Raw genomic sequence first — 18,649 nt, 5'->3', positions numbered from 1 at the left:
TTGATCCATAACTTCACCTTACTCTTTTAAAATGAAAACATGGAGGCAATTAAAATGATCCAGATACAAAATTTGTAATTGGAAGTCACATTTTAGTGAAAAAACTCTCAATGGAACCTCAATTAAGAAGATATTTCCATTGGTAAAAACTAAATTCTTAAAAAATGAAATAAGATATTTAGGTAGGATGGTTTATTGAAATAAGATCTCATTTGGTCCACTGGAAATATTAATTGCAGTAATTAATTATTTTATTAAGTATTAGGTAAAAAATGACAGTGAAATAAAATACCTGTAGTTTAATTATAAGCAACCTTACCGTATCATGTTGTTTCACCCTGTTCTTCAAAATCCCTTCTTGAAAAAATTATGTAACTCCCTCTGATGTATGTACCTAAAAAAACGAAGTATATATTTCTGAAGGAATGAAGATATAAAGGGAGACATGAGACAGAGAAAATAAATTGGGCAATTTGGAGTAAGGTAAAAAGAATGGAAGGAGTAATGAAGCAGAATGTCTGTAGCGAATGGACGTAAAATTTGCAGGCTGAAGAATTCCTGACTCAGTGAAGGGGATATAGAAACAGGGAAAGAAAGAAAAACAGAATCTCAAATAATCTTAAGGAATTCACCTGCGGCCATTTGCTTATAATTGTGTCCTTTGAAATACCTGGATTTGAAAGTATTTGATGAGAAGAGCTGGTGTTTTTATTCCAATGAAAATGCAATTTTAAGGTTACACCACCTGTTGATCAGGAGTAAGTTGATCCTTAGTGTCAAGTTCTGGAGTTGCTGAATACTTATAAACATTTTAGTTTTTTTAAAGCTTACTTATAAGCATTTTAATTTTCTTAAACTGTTTTTCATTTTTTAAATTAGTCACTTTTTTTGAATATCTCTGTAGTTTCCAGGTTTTTCTTCTTCATATTTATACTGTTTTGTATCCTCTCACCTAATAAAAATATTATCTCTAATCTCCAGCTTATACTTCCAAAGGCAAAAATATTAAAATAAATTTGAAACCCAATTACCTCTTCAAACTGATTTTATTTAGTAATATAAAAAAGTTTGACTGATTATCCAAAGCCAAAATTAACAAAATTAATGCTTATTTAATTTTTTTTACTTTTATAAAATTTCATTTTAACAATAGAAATCAGTACAATTTTATTGCATTAATGTTATCTTCAATATTTTAAGCACTACAGAAGTTTCTTCTTATGCTATACAATTAAATAAATAAAATGAAATAAAGACTATTTTTCTTTTTCCACCATATGCCAGTGGAAGGAAACATAGATGACATATTTATGAACTTAAATTGGGCAAACCTTATAATTTTTTTCATTACTGGAAAATTTTGAGCAAAATCAGTCTATCACATGCGACAGCCAAAACAATTTAAACAGAAGTGCATCAAAGGTGAAAATCACCATGTGTAGAAGGTCTGTTTAGGACTCATGAAGAATTTATATTCTGCTTTATTTTCAAGGTGCCAATGTTTTGAAGCTGCCTCCTGAACATAGCACTTTTTAAACTACTTTTAGCAGTATACGGTTATGATATCCTACATAAATCAGTATATCACAATTGATCATATAAACACCTAATTTCAATGTTGAGTTTTACTACTGTTCTTAATAAACTTCACTGTTTCTTCAATGTATTATCAGTCCCTAACAAGAAATAGAATTTAAGAAAGAAAATAAAAGAAAAAGAGAGACAGAGGGAAGGAAGGAAGGAATTCGGAAGGAATTCGGAAGGAAGGAAGGAATTTGGAAGGAAGGAATTTGGAAGGAAGGAATTTGGAAGGAAGGAAGGAATTCGGAAGGAAGGAAGGAATTCGGAAGGAATTCGGAAGGAAGGAAGGAATTCGGAAGGAAGGAATTCGGAAGGAAGGAATTCGGAAGGAAGGAAGGAAGGAATTCGGAAGGAAGGAAGGAATTCGGAAGGAAGGAAGGAATTCGGAAGGAAGGAAGGAAGGAAGGAAGGAAGGAAGGAAGGAAGGAAGAAAGAAAGAAAGAAAGAAAGAAAGAAAGAAAGAAAGAAAGAAAGAAAGAAAGAAAGAAAGAAAGAAAGAAAGAAAAGACTATTTTATTTGGCATTCCAAATAGGATGGTGAACATGAATGGATATTTTACTGATGAAACAGTAAATTTATAAACTCTTTACCTTTATTTCTCATTACTGTATTCCTACACATGGGATGAACAAGTTATAGGAGTTCTAGAGCTAGAAGGAGAAATTTTATATTTTTCTCACTATAGTTTCTCTTGGCCAGAATTGTATGGGAAGTCACATATGAAGATGGAGGAAGTGAAGCTGAAGTGCTTTATTGTAAAGCAAGTCTGAAATGCAAAGCAGCTGGGTGAGAATGTAAATGCTGTTGTAAGGCAGCACAGATAAGTCTGCAGAGCAGGCAAAACCTGGGCAAACCTTTGCCTCTTTGTCCCCTCTGTTGGATTTCTCTGCATCTTGTGTCTTTAGGAAGCAATACAGAATATATCCCATTGTCAAATACATCATGGTAAGAAGTGTATTTTAAGTATTTCAGACTGGGGAAAACCTTTGCACATACGAAATTATGTGATATGGGTACAGAGTCTGATAAATGAATATTCAAATACCTTTAATACAACCAAAGATATTGCCATGTATTTTAAATCGCTTTCTTCTACCCCAAATCTTTTTTTTTTTAGGTCTCCTATACTACATGAAACTGAATTAATTGTACTCAAATGCAGATCCAAATTACATCTGGATTTCCCAACTTGACAAGCAAGGTATCTTTGATAGACTTAGGTTTGAGCTTAATAAATGAGTATGCCTGATAAAAGAGCTTGTGATTAAAAGGGTTTTGAAAAAATTGCTGGTGTGATAATATCTTGTGGGTTTTCTCATACTGAGTAATTAGGATCTTACTTTTTCGGGGGGTATTACATATTTCTGTGATTTTTATACCTATCAAATTTTATCACAAATTAAAAAACTAGTTTTCTTTTTGAAATGTATTTTATGAAGTATATCACTACGGGAAGAAAAACATTAAATATACCTAAAATTCATTCACTGTTTGTCACAATCTTCCCATTTTATTACTCTTTCTTTCTCAACATCAATAGCATATTTTTTCCACACACTGGTTTGGTTGTCCTGATTTTTTCCTGGTATTTCCACAATATCTTTTGAATCAATTTCTTAATAATATTTTACATGAATCTGTATCCAGCTGAGAGCTCTCATTCTGCAGGAATCTTTCTCATTGTGTGTAAATGGTCCTACTTTAAGTGCTGATAGAGAGCTTGGTGAGTTGTCCAAATGGAGATGTATAACATTATTTAAAATGCCACACTGTTTTCCAAGAGGTGCAAATAGAGCTATAATTTGTGACACTTCTGGATTGGTTGGAGTCTGGGTAGCGTGCCACGGGGCAAGCTATTAAATAGGGCTTGTAATGAATAGCATTCTTTTTTAACTATGTTGAAGCACAGATCCATGGAAATAATTTTCTCAGAAATGTCAAGATTTGCACTTTAAAAAATCTGGAGTCTGACATAGCAGACAATATTTCTGTTTGCATCCTATGAACTCAAAGACCATTTTTAGAGGCACAAAATTAAATAGCCTTTCCAGCTATCCACAACAAAAATTTGAGAACCTCAGGATATCTCTCACAGGTAAAAATTTCTAAGTTCAGTAAATTTAAACAAAATCATGATCTAGGTGACTTATTGATTTATTGGTAACAAGTAATTAACAAGCAGTTTGTGAATACACAGTCAAAATCAATAACAACAATACACAGGATAAACCATAGTAGAAGACATTTAAAAAAGTCAATAAACACATATTTCTAAACACCCTTCAGTAGCCAATGACCTTCTCTTGGTCTCTCTGTCACACATACACACACTAATTCACACAAACATACAGGTCAGGAACATTACCAGTATCCCATCGCCCAGGAGCGGGGCGTTTGCTCCACACTCATCCTTTCCGTGGGAGATGAGGGTGCCCTGGATTTGAGTGCACCTTGTTGACAGATGCTCTGCTGAGAAAGCACTTCATGGGCTCATGCTCTCACAGTCAGGTTGTGGTCCCTGCCTTGTCACCCTGAGTATTGCACCCTGCAGTGCCACCTCACTCAACAGAGTACAACTACTCATGCTGTCCCCATAGAAGGTGCACAATTTCTTGTTTATGTTTATTTCAAGCTGTCTCATTCTTTGTTTCAAAAGTCATTTTGAAATTGGATTTAACTGAAGCAATGAGAACTTACTCAGAAAGTGGTACTTAGGAAGTTCAATTTACTTTTAAGAGGAAACCACAAGTCCCTATATTTTCTGTCAATGTTTTCCAAGATGCCAGATTACTGGCAGAATTTATATTCACCTTGACTTTAAAAAGAATATTCTTTTCAGGCCAAATAAAAAGTAGTTGGGAAATCAGATGGCTAGAATATCACTGCATTTCAGATTCCATACATCTGTCTTTGAAGTTGGGATTCAGCTCTCAGGTGTAGACACCTGTCTACAGACCTTGTCTAAATCTGTATTTCTTTAATTGAGCTTGGTGACTAAAGTCTGAGTAGAGTCAAAGGAAAACCAGCAATACAGCTAATGGATATGATTCAGTTGTCTGCACATAACATACTGATTATCACCTGAGGGCACCTTGGTTACCTTTCCTCTCCAGTAGCTGCCATTGAAAATGAATACAGATCCTATATATGTCCTTTGAGAAAACTGTCAAAATCTGGAACATGTTTCATAAAGAGGCTATGAATTTTCAAATCTCTGATGAATATGACCTGAGTAATCTGATCAGACTTCAAAGGGTGACCTGTGAGGTTGGACTAGTGCTGGCATCCCAATGTCCCTTCCACCCCTGTTCCCCTGTTTTGTGTATCCACTTGAGACATTTTAGGGAGAAACAAGAACAGGCTACAGTGAAGACAAGACTGACAGTGTAGGCAGGGTCAAGAGGCCCAGTTCAGACTCAAAGCAGCTCACTCCAATTTTCTTCTCCATATTATTTAAGAAGTTGTTCATGCACTTGGAATCAGAGACCTGAATTTTTTAACAGAACCAAGCAAAGTTCTAAAAAGGTGCTTTGAGATGCCATCAGGGAATCTCTAAGCATAGTTCTTCTTACAACTATGTTATTAATATTTTTGCGACAACAGTAATTCAAAAATATATTCACACATTAAGTAGTCTTGAGTGAAATTATATCTATGAAAGTTATACACAACACTGTATAGGAAAAGACTAGAGTCTTTATTACTGTAGGACCAATTTATTGGGATCTGTAAAGAAATCCTGCTGATAAAAATGTGATTGATCTGATAAAGTCTATGAACATTTCCAAAAGGAATTTGACAAGGTTCATCTCCAAAAGATGATCAATAAACTAAGCAGAACCGTGCTTTCTCATTTTAGCTCCCAATAATCTCATGTAGGCTCCCTTTCTGATAATCTTATTTGGGCTCCCTTTTCTATGAAAGGCTGGACCAGAGGGTCTATTGACTCCACACCTTATTTATTTATTGGATTTTATCCAAAAGCAATCATAAATTCCATAGTCTCTCCATTGATCACTTTTTTTTTTTTTTTTTGAAAGAATAGGCTGACTATGATAACAAGAAAGGACATTCTGTATTGTAATTTGTAATGGCTCCAACCTGAAGGCAATTTTTAACAATGATTGTGAGGTCTAAAACACAATGTCCTTCCTGAATAACCAGGAATCAAGTAGCTTAGAAAATACTCTTCTTTCATGTTTCAAATATTCCATTTTGATATTTCTGTATTTTTTGAATATTTTTCTAATGACCCATTTATTATTTGATAGGAGTCATTTCTGACATAATATGTGAAATGGCCACAGTAATTGCTATTTTAGGGAGAAATATAAGTCAACTGAAAAGTTATAACAGTTCTGAGATTATAGTAATTTCTCTTAAAATATTGTGTTTGACCTAAATATTTGTATGTTTTTTATCTTTTGAACAACGTTACAGGCTTTATAGTGGATTTCTTTTCCTTACATTTGACTTAAAGAAATGTCTAATGTTTTCATAATGTCTAATGACAGGAACCTAATGAAAGCCAAAAAATTCCATCCCCAAAAACAAGGATGCTTTCTTAAATATTTTGAAAGGTGATACAGTTGATACATCAGAGACATAGGTAGTATACTTACGTGTATGATCTGGGTAGTATCAGTAATTCCCATAGCTGCATGTTCATGGTTTTGTAATACTTTAATAGTAAGAACTGCACACTAGTACACTGCAAAAAGAGCACCTTTGTAAATTAATTAATATGTGGCATAACTATGATGTAAACCCAGAAAAAGAATGGTTGTAGAAAAATTCCATTGCATGTACTTTGCAGGGGTCTGTATTAAGTCATTTTCCTAGGCTTTGAGAAGTTTTTCAGGCTCCTACCTGATGTGCTTCAGTGGGAATATTTCTGGCATTCTGTTTCTATGGGCAGCTGGAAAGAGAAGATGGCAGTCCTGAAAACACGTGCTTTTAGATTTGTCAAAGTCTTATTAAGACTAGATATCTCTTTTTCACATGCTGATCATAATGTCAACTTCCACTGTGGAAAAACATGTATTTGTTTCCAAGCAAGGAGATTTTGTTGTAATAATTTAAGTGATTTATACCATCCTAAAATATATATTATTTAAAGGACTTATTATCCTGTTTGAAATGAATTTTTGGACTGTCAAAGGGAGTAAGACTATGGCAGGTGAGGTCTTAAAATGGTATTTTACCAATACATAAAATGTATGCATCAATAGGTAGACAATATTGAGATAAACCTATTTAGAGAGTGTTTGATTAGAGGCATATCTGCTTGCTCTCAAAACACAACTGTCTTCAACCTGTCAAAAGACAACTCACCTCCAGCTGTCACCTTGCATTTACAAAGCAAGCTTTTCCTCTTCACAAGCAGATGGCCTCATGTGAATGCTCATGAGAGCCGGTGTCAAAATTTGCAATGACTGTAATGCCACAGGACTGTGTTTAATACCATGCAAATCTACACTTTAATTTTTCATCTCTAGCTAAAATATATTAATTTTATTTTATTTAGGAAGATAAACCACATGCTGTTGATATATTTAGGATGGAAATACAACACACACTGAAGAATAATTTGGTTTTGTTCATTTACATTTAGTTAGCCTGCAATGGCTATCAGAATTCCTTCTACTAAAAGACTTGAATACCTTTAAGAAATAGCTTCTACTGGAAAGACATTTGAAACTTGATACCAAGGCCAAAGGAACTGGACACTGTAAAAACAGAGAGAAATATTTTCCACTAACAAAAGACTCTGTCCCAAAACTCCAAACATTATCTATGTCCACAAATGACTGTATGAGGAAAAAAAAGTTTTAGTAGATACAGATTTCAGAAAGCAAGTGGCTTTTCTAATAGACTTGGAAATAGCAAGAAATGATTGAGAGAAATATAAGATTTTATGTGAATTGAACATATTTTCAAGAAATGGTAACAGAAAAAATCATGGAAATATAGACATGATAATTAAAAACGTTAAAAGTATATAAGAAAATAAAAAAATAAAAAGTTCTAACTTGAATAGTAGTAGGAAGTGAGGTAGGAAATGAGGCTAACAGGCAATTAAGTATTTGCTAATTTAGTTGCAGATAGGTTTCTAACTTTCATTCTAATAAAAAGCTTTTTAATAAATGTGCAAAACAAGGCATGTGATGAAAAGTTAGGGCAAAAAATCGCTGCAACAAACCAATTGATACCCAAGGGAAGGAAGAATCCAGTAACTGGGATGAAAAAGATTTATTGGGATGAGGGTACTACATTATTTACTTTCTGACTCAAAGGATCTTAGATAAATTGATTATCTGTGCTTTAAATGACCTTTCTGACAACAACAAAAAAAAAGTGAAAAGAAAAACAATATTCTCTCATAACCCCTAGCAAGGCTGGGGAATATTGTTGTTATTATTATTATCAGAGGTAGGACTCTTGTGAGGCTAAATAAAATTAGCCACAGAAAATTCTTTGTCTTTCATTTCTGTGAAAACTGATTCTGTAGAATTTCAGTTGAGGATCTGGCTGATTTATATATTGTCTCGTTCTTCCATACTCAGTAAGAAAATTTAAAACATATTTTACCTGTGAAGAAATTAGAAAAGGGCAAAGTCTACTTGTCTGACAGGGATACTGAGGGAAAAAAATGAGACTGAACCTAGAAAGCTAAAATAATGACTTTTCTGATTTCCTGTGTTTAGAGGGGGGTGGGAAGAATGTAAATATTTTTATTTTATTTTATTTTATTTTATTTTATTTTATTTTATTTTATTTTATTGGTCTTTTTCTTCCAAAAAGATGTTTTATTAACTTCTTAATTTTTTACAAATAATGTTTATGTAAAATTGACACTAACCAAATGAGGATGCCTTATATCTGAACTAGTAAAGCTAGGCTGCCTTCCTAGTTATGAAGAGAAAAAAAAATTTAGTTTATTTAATCCTAAAATATATGCTGATATTCGATCAGATGAGTTAGATAACATGCTTCTCATATTTTATTTTATATTATCCTGTGTGCAAAGATTAGGGACATATGATTGATCTCAAAGATTTAGACAAAAATTTAGACTATGTAGACATTGGAGACATCTCCAAATTAATTAATTTTCTATATAATTTTGAAATCTTTTGAGGATAGTATAAACTACATGTTAGTAAGGTCTCTTTTCTTAATCCTAAGGACAGAAAACTAGGAGGGCTAGCTGAGTGTGATTAGTTACTAGTAGGGTAGTTTAATTTGTTTAGTCTAAGATTAGATTAATACCACCTGTTATGCTAAAAACTACCAAAACTTAAACACTTAGTTTTAAAATCCAATTATTGAGAGATTTCTAAGCCCAAACTAAATGCAAACTAGACCATATGCCAAAATCAATAGTCCAGAATTTATGTTACAGTAAATGTGAGGCAGAAAGATAGGAAGAAATAGAAAAGGTAGAGAGAGAGTTCGGGCAGAAGACAGCCACTAGCAGTGTCCTGTTGGTCTTTCTTCTCCTTGGACTTCTAGGTGGTGAGGTCATTCAAAATTTTTCACTATTTATACGTTTTAGAAAACAAAGGAATTACTCATAGCTCATTGGCTATACAGCTTTCTTATTCTATTGGTTAAATGATTCCCTCACTTCTAATGCTAATTAGTCCCATGCTCAGTCCTTCTCTTCCTTTGAGTTGGTGTGTTTCTTTGGTTGGTGGCTGTGAGTCAGTGGTTGTGATCTCCCCTGCTGGAATTGCCTTTCATCCGTTCAGAGTTGATTTCATCATAGCTGCTGAGTTGCCTTTCCTTGCGGCCCATAAATTCCGCACTCTTTGTGTCCATTATCAGTGATCCATTCTTCTCCCGTTAACCTCCCACTAGGTCTGAGATAGTACCCACTAGCAACACCTTTATCTTGAGTTCTTGCTATGGTGACTTGTCATCCAGTCCAAGTTCCAGGTGTCCAGGGAGGCATATTTGGGGGAGCTTCCTTGGTCATTGTTGGTCTCAGATGCCATCTGTCCCATAACTTGGGGTGATCTTTGTTTTGACCAGTGATATGTGTATGAGCAGTTGGTTCTTTCCACAGTTTGCCAGCGTGAATTTCTGTCTGAATGCATTACCCAGGATGAGCTACCCAGATCTCACCTCTGCCAAGACTGGAGTTAGCATCATCCCCTTGCCCCCTTCTGTGCTTATGTCATGGCAAATTCCTTCTGTGGCCTTAACAGTGCTTGAGACAGGCAACTGTGCTCTTTAAGTCCTTACTCTTGGGAAAATATTTTTTTAATGCTATATTTGTGCTGAAATGGTAAAAAGGAAATAATGACAAAAAGATATTGTTAGATTGACACTGTATCCAGCTGCAAAAATATGTAAAAAGGAAAAAGAAAATTATTGAAGCCGTTAGTCACCATGGCCTAGAGAGACACATGGTTCTCTTTTAATGCAAACTTTGCTACAATACATGTGAATGTTTTTCTCCACTGGGAATGAATTGTCTTGTCTGATATCCCAATTAAATGTATATCAGGATTTTTGTCCTCTTTTAGATTGGTCTCTCATTTGAGATTCTCGCTCTTTTGTGACTTTTCATCATTAGCAAAACTGAAACAGTAGCCCTTTCTATTATAAAGAATAAGCTCATTTCCTATGAGCATTAAATTATACACTGAATGCATTGATCTTTTGCCATACCTACACCTAACAATCTTTCCTCTCTTCTGCATGGTGATATAATGTCTCAACTTAGAATGAAGATGAAAGGTCTTAATATATTTTCATTAATTTACAAGTGAATGAGCACAGACTTGCCAGTTTACTTCTCATTGAGATTCAAAAGCAAAAGACAAAAACAGGAATAAAGATTAAAAATGTATCTTCAAGTAGCAAATAAATTGCTGTCTTCTTCTGTTAATGTCTCTGGTATAAGTAAGAGTGCTGGAAGGTAAGCCAAAGTATCATTTCCTGACCATGCACTTACCTGTTAATTTTCTCCCTGTATCTGCTTTGGACCACCACATCTAGCTGTTTCCAGGAGAAAGACTGGGCATAACTTGGGGGGCTATTTAATTGTAAATTCTTCTCCTGAAGACAGTACAGATGAAAACTGCTTCAAGTTTAGGCTCCCATTACATACAAAGTACTCCAAAGAACTCCATTCCAGGCTTTGCACTTGTAAACATCCTTACTTCTCCCCCAAAGGCATGCAACAAATTCATCAGAGTTATAAAAAACACTGACCTACCAGCCAGGTACAGTGTAGCACTGCCAGTGTTTTGTACACTTTGAGTTGAAATATATGTATAATCATAGTTTCATTGAATCGTTAAGGTTGGAAAAGAATTTTAATATCACCAAATCCAACCGTCAACCTGGCACTACCACCATCCTCAAGTACAACAGGTTTTTGGACTCCACAACTTCCCTGGTCAGTCTGTTCCAATACTTTACCCTTTCCATGAAAAAATATTTTCTAATATCTAATCTAATTACTCCCATGGAGCAACTTGAAGCCATGTCCTCTCATTCTGATGTTAATTGGGAGAAAGGACAAACACCCACCTCACTACAACCTCCTTTCGGGTAGTTGTGGGGAGTGATAAGGTCACCCCTGAGCCTCCTCTTCTCCAGACTGAACAACCTCAGCTCCCTCCACTGCTCCTCATTGTGCTCCAGACCCTTCCCCAGCTCCGTTGCTTTTCTCTGGACACACTCCAGCACCTCAACGTCCTTCTTGCAGTGAGTATCCCAAAAATTAGGTGATCCTGCCCCTATACTCAGCCCTGGTGAGGTCACATCTGGAGTGCTGTGTCCAGTTCTGGACTCTTCAATGCAAGACAGACATGAAGTTCCTGGAGCAGGTCCAGCAGAAGGCAACAAAGATGATTAAAGAACTGGAGCATCTCTCTTTTGAGGAAAGGCTGAGGGGGCTGGGCCTCTTCAGCCTTGAGAAAAAACTGACTGAGAACTGACCTCATCAATGTCAGTAAGTACTTGAAGGGAGAGTGTTAAGTGGGTTCTCTGACCATTTCCTCCTGCATTTTGGGGCTTTATTCTCCTCCACGTCTGTCTTCCAGCTCAGGGAGCTGGGTACCTTGACAAACACTGGTCTTGGTCTTGTTATTAAAAAGTGAGGCAAAGGAGGTATTAAGTTCCTCAGCCTTTTCCATAGGGCATCCTTTGTCATTATGTTTCCTCCTACATCCAATAAAGGATGGAGATTCTCCTTGGCCTTCCTCATGTTTCATAGGGTATCAGATATGACTCAAAGGAGACCAAGGGCCAAGGATAACAAAGAGACTGTCTGAGAAAATCAGATTCTTCTATTTATAAATTTATATCTGCCAGGGAAAGAGATTAAAATCTGTGCAAAATTTCAGTTAAAAAAAGTCTGACAGCAGAGAAACTGAAAAGCCACAACTACAGGCTTATGTTCTTTGTGCTCATCTTCAGAGGCACACCTGATTCACAGGCTGGAATAAGCTTTTGTCTCTTGGGAAGCCATGTTTGAGATAGCAGCTGAAAATAACATGACAGCTTGAAGTCTACTTGGCTTCCTAGGATACTTTTTAAAATATAATTTTTTAGGAATCCACTCTGATGCTGTTGTAATCCTGAAGCCTAATAATCCAAGTGAATGGCAGTGATCCTTTTCCACCTGTATTCACACTGCATTCTCTTCACTGCATATTACTGATAAATTAGATGAGGCTTAAGGTCAAGATCCCAACAGTTACTTAGGTAACAGGAGCAGAAATTTAAACTATATTTAATAATCCAAGCTCAAAATCCAGATTTTACTTGTAAGGCATTTAATTTTATACTAATGTTACATAGTCAGATGGATTTTTTTAGCTAGTCTATGCCTCTCTACAGGTTGCATTCACATTTTGGGTAGAGATGCAAGCCATGGAGGGCCATGTTGGAGCAGCTATCCACACTGCAGCCCATGGAGGACTCCATGCTGCAGCAGGTGGATGTGCCCTGAAGGATGCTGTAGCCTGTGGAAAGTCCATGCAGAAGCGAGCTCCTGGCTGGAACTGTGGAGGGGAGCCTATGCTAGAGCAGGTTTTGTGGCAAGAGCTGTGGCCTGCAGGGGATCCAGGCTGCAGCATCCTGTTCCTGAAGGACTGCATCCTGTAGGAGGAAACCCACACTGGAACAGAACAGTGTAAGGAGGAAGAAGCAGCAGAGAAAATGTATTATGAGCTGACTGCAACCCCCATTCCTCATCTCTTCTGCACTGCTCATGGGGAGGAAGTAACAGAATCAGGAGAGACATTGAACCTGGGAAGAAACAAGGTGGGAGGAAGTTTTTGGTTTATTTCTCACCATCTACACTGTTATTAATTGGAAATAAATTAATCTTCTAAAAAAAAGAAGCTTAAAAAGAAGTCAAAGAAGGCATAGGAAACAATGTAATGTCTGTTTTAAAGAGGTAACTTAAAAATTTGCCTCAGGATTTCTTTTGAAAACTCTTGTCAAAATGAATCAGTTTTGGTTTTAAGTCTAAATTCAAGTTTTCATTAAAGTCATATGAATTTAACAGAAATCTTGAATTTTTGTAAAAATATTTTAGTAATCAAAAACTGCTGACTTGCATGCTACGGGTGATATTGTTTGCTGTTTCCCAGCTGTCTTAGGTTACAACATAAGATGTAACCAAAAGTTTGTATTCTATCACCATCGGTTCAAACCAGGTGGAGCAATGTTCTTTATCTCTCCCATGACACATCCCTGACTACTCCCTCCGTAATAAATCTTCTGTTAGTGGGCTATCAAGACTCACTGCATGACTCATAAAATGACATCATCCCATTGTGAGATGCTCCACCCAGGGGGAGGAACCAAGCATTCCTACCTGGATATAATCTGAGGTTTGGAACACCATGGGCAGCCTCACCTACTGGATTCCCAGAGGGTGAGAGCTACCAATGGACATTCAGGTGAAGACCAGACCCTTTTCTGCAGTATCACTGCTTCAACAGAACCACTTCATCTGGACTGCTACCACCACCCTGACTGACAGGCTGTCAGGTTGTATCCTGACTCTGTCAGTGTTCTTGTGCTATTGAATTTATTTTAATTTTCCTAATAAATTGTAATTCTGACTTGTGATCTCCCACTGGTTTGTTTTCAAACTAGCACACCAGCTGACCTGTCATCCATGTTATATGTCTGATTATAAGCTGCAGACACAGTCACAATTCAAAAGATCCATGTAGGACTTGGACAGGTTGGCTGTATCATAGGAAAAAACATGTAGCACAGAGAGTCAGAAAAATTTACAGAAGCCTCTGATAACTAATTAGACACCCAATAAATCCTTTTTATCACAGAAGTGGCATTTCTGGACAATTTTTTTTCCTTTCTTTTGTTGCTCTTGTTCTTTAATAAACCAGATGAGGAAGAAAGAGCTAAGTTGGATTTTCTCCAACAAATCTATGACAGTATCTCTTCTTCAACTTTTTTCTCCTCTAATGAGCTGAAAATGTGCCTTTCAGCCACCTCAAGTACTTGAAGTATTTATGCTACATTAGGTTCATGGAAGATAAGGAAACATTTCCAAAAAATTGTGAAGCCCCTGCCAGCTCTCTGGCAATGCTACTGGAACTGCAGTTTCCTGACTGTTCTTAGCTCCTTTTCTCTAAGCCAGACAGAAAAAAAATAATAATAAAAAAATTATTGTGTGGGGAGACTGGGGAATTCAGGAGTATGTGCAAAGAAACAAAAAGAAAATTAAAGAGGAAAAAATATGCTGGACAAAAAACACGGAGGAGAAAATTCCATTTAACATGGGTATACAAAGGAACAAAATAAATTAGGGCAATATTTGTATTTAAGGAAAGGAATGTACGATTAGAAACAGAACAAATGGAGTTGTCAAAGTTTATCATAATTCCAGGTTCACATGCCGAAGGGTGGTTCACAGCAGAATAGAACTGGACTTTTAACATTTGCATATTTACATTTGAATATGCAAGTCAGATAATACTTTGTTCCCTTTGGCTTATCACTTCTGTTTTATCAGCTTCTTATTTGGTGAGTGGCTTTTGCAGACTATATTACTATTCTTAGTATAGCTTCTGTCTTTATTCAACTGCTACTCAGTATACACAAGGAAGGCTTGAGAAGAATAAAAATCACAGAGTTTTTTTTTCCCACCTTCCACCTTTTTCTACTGATCTGAGAGATAAAAAGAAGCTATGCGTTTGACCCTTGGCACCAAGTAAAACCACATTAATTAATTTATTCCTCTTGTTTGGATAGATTTCTTGAATACACAAATATTGAGACTGAGTTGCTCAAATCTGAAATTATAATGCCCTTTCTATAATTATGAATTCCACTTTTGGGAATAGAAGTAGGCTCCTGTTTCAAAAACAGTACATGTAGGGAGAAGAAAAAAAAATATTTAAGCTTCCTGTGGGGAACAGCTCAAATGAAAACAAATAGAGAACTAGTGCTCTTTCAGGCCAGCTGGCAAACCAGGCCCCAGCTGCTGTTTTTGAGTCTGTGAAGTTCAGCACCTGCAGGAGCTAGAAACATAATAATTATTTATGTACAGGTGAGCTTCTGAGGGTCTAGGGAGCTCTCAAACCTACACATTTGAATTTTTTGCTCCTGGACTTACACATTCTGCAGAATTTACAATATTGCTTGTTGACTTCAGGACCTCCTTGTCAACTTCTTCTTACTAACCAGTAGAAAATTGGATATATTGTATTTCCCTAAGCTTCACTTTCAATCAGGCCCCCATCTATACGCAGTGCTTCTTAGATCATATAGACAATAACAGCAATAACAAAATACTTCTTCCACAGGACTGAGCCAATTCTTATTTAGTTCTTCCTGAGCTCCATGCAGTGAGTCACGGCCCTAGTTACCAGCCTCCACACAGCTATCTGTTATCACTAAGCACGTATCTGTTTCCAGCCTGATTGGGGTTCACTGTTTAGTGTACTGCCACCCAACAGAGCAGGTAAGAGATATTTCTATAGTCAGCTGTAGTCCTGCCCAGCTGGATCAGAAAATGAAGTGCAAAAGGCCATATAAATGCTCTTAGCCATTTTTGGTCTGAAAGATTTTTTTACCGCATCATACTCCTGTTAAATCAGAATGGTAACAGTGTCTACCTGCACTTGGTGAGCCACACTTGGTGAGGAGGAGCAGTGTGCCAGCTGCAGCACATTGCAGGCAGGATCTGAGGCTCCTGAGTTACAGAAATTGTAATTGGATACATGGAAATGTAGTAATGATAAGCCTACAGACAGCAGAATATAATACTGACTGTATTCTGTCCAGAAAAACAACTTTTTTTGTCATTCCTGCCATAGATTTCTTCTGTTTTTTGTTTGATAAAGAGTAAATGGAAAGAGGGAGAAATTGAAGTATACAAGAAGATTCTGATAGGCAGCAAAAGAAAAACAATTGCCCAAATCATCCATATTAGCATAATACACTGAATAGGCAGCTGCAATGATTTTTTAAAATATCGACATGCTGAAGTGAATAACAGCTACCATCTCAGCTGACAGCAGCTGCCAACAGTGTGTGTAATACTTTTTAGACTCTGTGGTGCCTACAATAGGCAGCAATTTTGAGGGTGTGAGGAATGCACCTAGGAATTTCAAACAAAAACCCTTTTTATTTTTCTCCCATAGCATTCCTTCTTATTATGACAGCCATAGCAACAGAGTCAAAATCTTCATTACAGAAGTGATGGCTGCATATTTATAAGGTCCATAGCTCTTGCTTCCCAGTGGATTTTGTGTCATTTCAGTCAGAAAACTGCCTCCAGACAAATGCAATAATAAATTGGGGAAATAATTTTCTGCCTTTTTTTTCACTGTGGTGAGCCTGAACATGTAGGAAAGTGGAAAGACAACGGTCATCACGAATGCTTGCTTTGGTAGTGCTAAAATCATCTATGCAGTGTTTGCTTCATGACAAAGCTGAGTCTTTACAGGAAAAGCACCCCACCAAGAATTAGTTCTTGCCATGATACAGTAAGAGAATTAATTTTTCCTTTGAAGTAAATGTAAAAGTACTAATGTCTTTTATATGTTAAGATTTGTAAATTGTAGATACATTTCTGAAAGATTTAATTGTATACCTTTAAATTATCTGAAGTCATTAGTGCAAGTCGGAATAAATAGTTGCATGTCTGTAACATGCAAAACCTTGGAGCAGGTGCCTAGATTTTTTGGACATTTTATGAGTAATGATTACTAATCATCCATTGATAGATGGATTAACAATAATTTTAAATTACTGAGTTCAGAGTTACATACAGCTGATCACAAAGTAATGCCAGCCATCATTATTTTGCCCCTTTCTGTTGATTGGGAAGCTGAGTCAGAATTTCAAGTAAGCTTGTCTGAATTACTTGTGTTTACAGTAGAGAAAATTATTCTGAAGATAGAATTATAAATGTGTTCTTAGGAGAAGGGATTAGGGTCACAACCTTGTCAGATATATACAGTTACTGCCATAAACAAAGAATAAAGGAACGGAAGAGCTGAATCATTCTTTTTTTTTCTCAGGTACATTCAAGTATTAATTTAATTGCATTACTTAGCAAACATTGTGTCTAAGCTTCTGGTCTTCCAAAACACAACTGCCAAGGGGTGAGAGGTGGGAGAGTTTTCATACAAAGAGTGCTTAATGAGTGTTAAATATCTTAGTGAAGTCTCATTTCTCCAGCTACTGCCATGGGTTAATAGTTTGTAATACTTGTTTCCCCAAAATATCACATTAATTAAAAAAAAAAAAAAAAAAAAAGAGAGAGATAATCACCAGGGTGAAATATAGCCTTAATCTTTTGTTAATGTTAGGTTTTTTTATTTTCTCTCTTAGGGATAACCTTCAATAAAATAATTACAGACTATGTTTACTTTGTAAAATCTATCTATATGTAGAGTTACTTTGTTCTGCACATCATCAAAGTTGTGCAGGCACATTTTTATTTATTGTTTTTCTCTTCTATGAATCCTCCGCTCTTGTATAAATTACATACAAAAAATATAATTCCTTTTTTTTTGTATAACTTTTTGGGCTGCTTTGAGAAGATTCATTATTTAGTCTGAGTGCATAGATACAATTAGGTAACTAATAACTCATTGCCAACTGATCTGTGTAAAGGTTTTTCTTGAACCAATTGAAGTTAATGGGAATTTTGTCATCCACTTTAGTGACACCAGAATTTTATTGGAAAGTCGTTTTCTGTATTTTTGTGATAATGTTTCTTTCTGTCATGACAGAGAAGATCTGATAAATAATACTGGAAAACTGTTGCATAATGAATGTCGGCGTTTTCGGCAACAAACAGGACGGGGAGCCTGGACAGGCACTCCAGGAGCCTTTTATTATTTTATTCCATTATCAGTCTCGCATCCCAAGCTGAGACAGAGTTGGTACAGAGCTCACGCTGCCAAAGGCATCCAAAAACCTCCTGGTTACAGAGCATGCCTAAAAGCTTTTTGGCCAGTCAGCATGCTTCTAAAAGTTACAGGCAGCTGTCTTAACCAGTCCACAACAGCACACGTACAACTGTTGAACACAAGGCTGGCTTGTTATGCCTTGACATATTCCATCATAAGGCTTAAACTTATCTATCTTGCTAAGCATATTTTTTGCAACTCCAAAATCTATCTAGGCCAAACCTAGAAACTCTAACCATTGTTTTTAATGTCCTTGCTGCTATATAATTGTATCTTCTTCAGTTTTCACAGGCAAAGCTGAATCCTAACTTCTTTTCGGCCTTATTTTCTGAAACCTGCTTTTATTTCTCACACCTGAAATCCTTTCCACCTTTTGTGTTTCCCTACAATTCCCCCACTCAGTACAACCATAAAGAAACCCTTTAAACTTTGTCACTTATCGACTGCCTTGCGTTTCAGAGCTCCTCTATGTAAAGGCACTTCTTCTGCTTGCTCTAAGCAGTGCTATTTTACACCACAGCGATTTTAATGCTGTGAAAGGTCAGGTCTATTTCAAGAACGTGGGTCAAATCCAGCGTTAGTTGTTTTGTATCGTTCGAATAAGTCTTGTCCATTCCAAGGCCTTAATTCAAAGCCTTCA

At 36.2% G+C, this 18,649-nt stretch overlaps 1 long non-coding RNA gene across 1 annotated transcript; it reads left to right on the top strand.

Moving 5' to 3' along the window:
• The first annotated feature begins 2,431 nt into the window (after positions 1-2,431).
• Positions 2,432-12,953, top strand: LOC138118674 (uncharacterized). The gene is made up of 3 exons (XR_011155251.1): positions 2,432-2,527; positions 2,700-2,783; positions 12,443-12,953. It is a non-coding gene; the product is annotated as an uncharacterized lncRNA (long non-coding RNA).
• The last annotated feature ends 5,696 nt before the right edge of the window (positions 12,954-18,649 follow it).

The sequence above is a fragment of the Aphelocoma coerulescens genome, chromosome 1 (assembly GCF_041296385.1).
Source record: "Aphelocoma coerulescens isolate FSJ_1873_10779 chromosome 1, UR_Acoe_1.0, whole genome shotgun sequence".
Lineage (NCBI taxonomy): Eukaryota > Metazoa > Chordata > Aves > Passeriformes > Corvidae > Aphelocoma > Aphelocoma coerulescens.
Note: the sequence above shows the minus strand (reverse complement) of the source record. Positions and strands in the feature narration are given on the sequence as shown.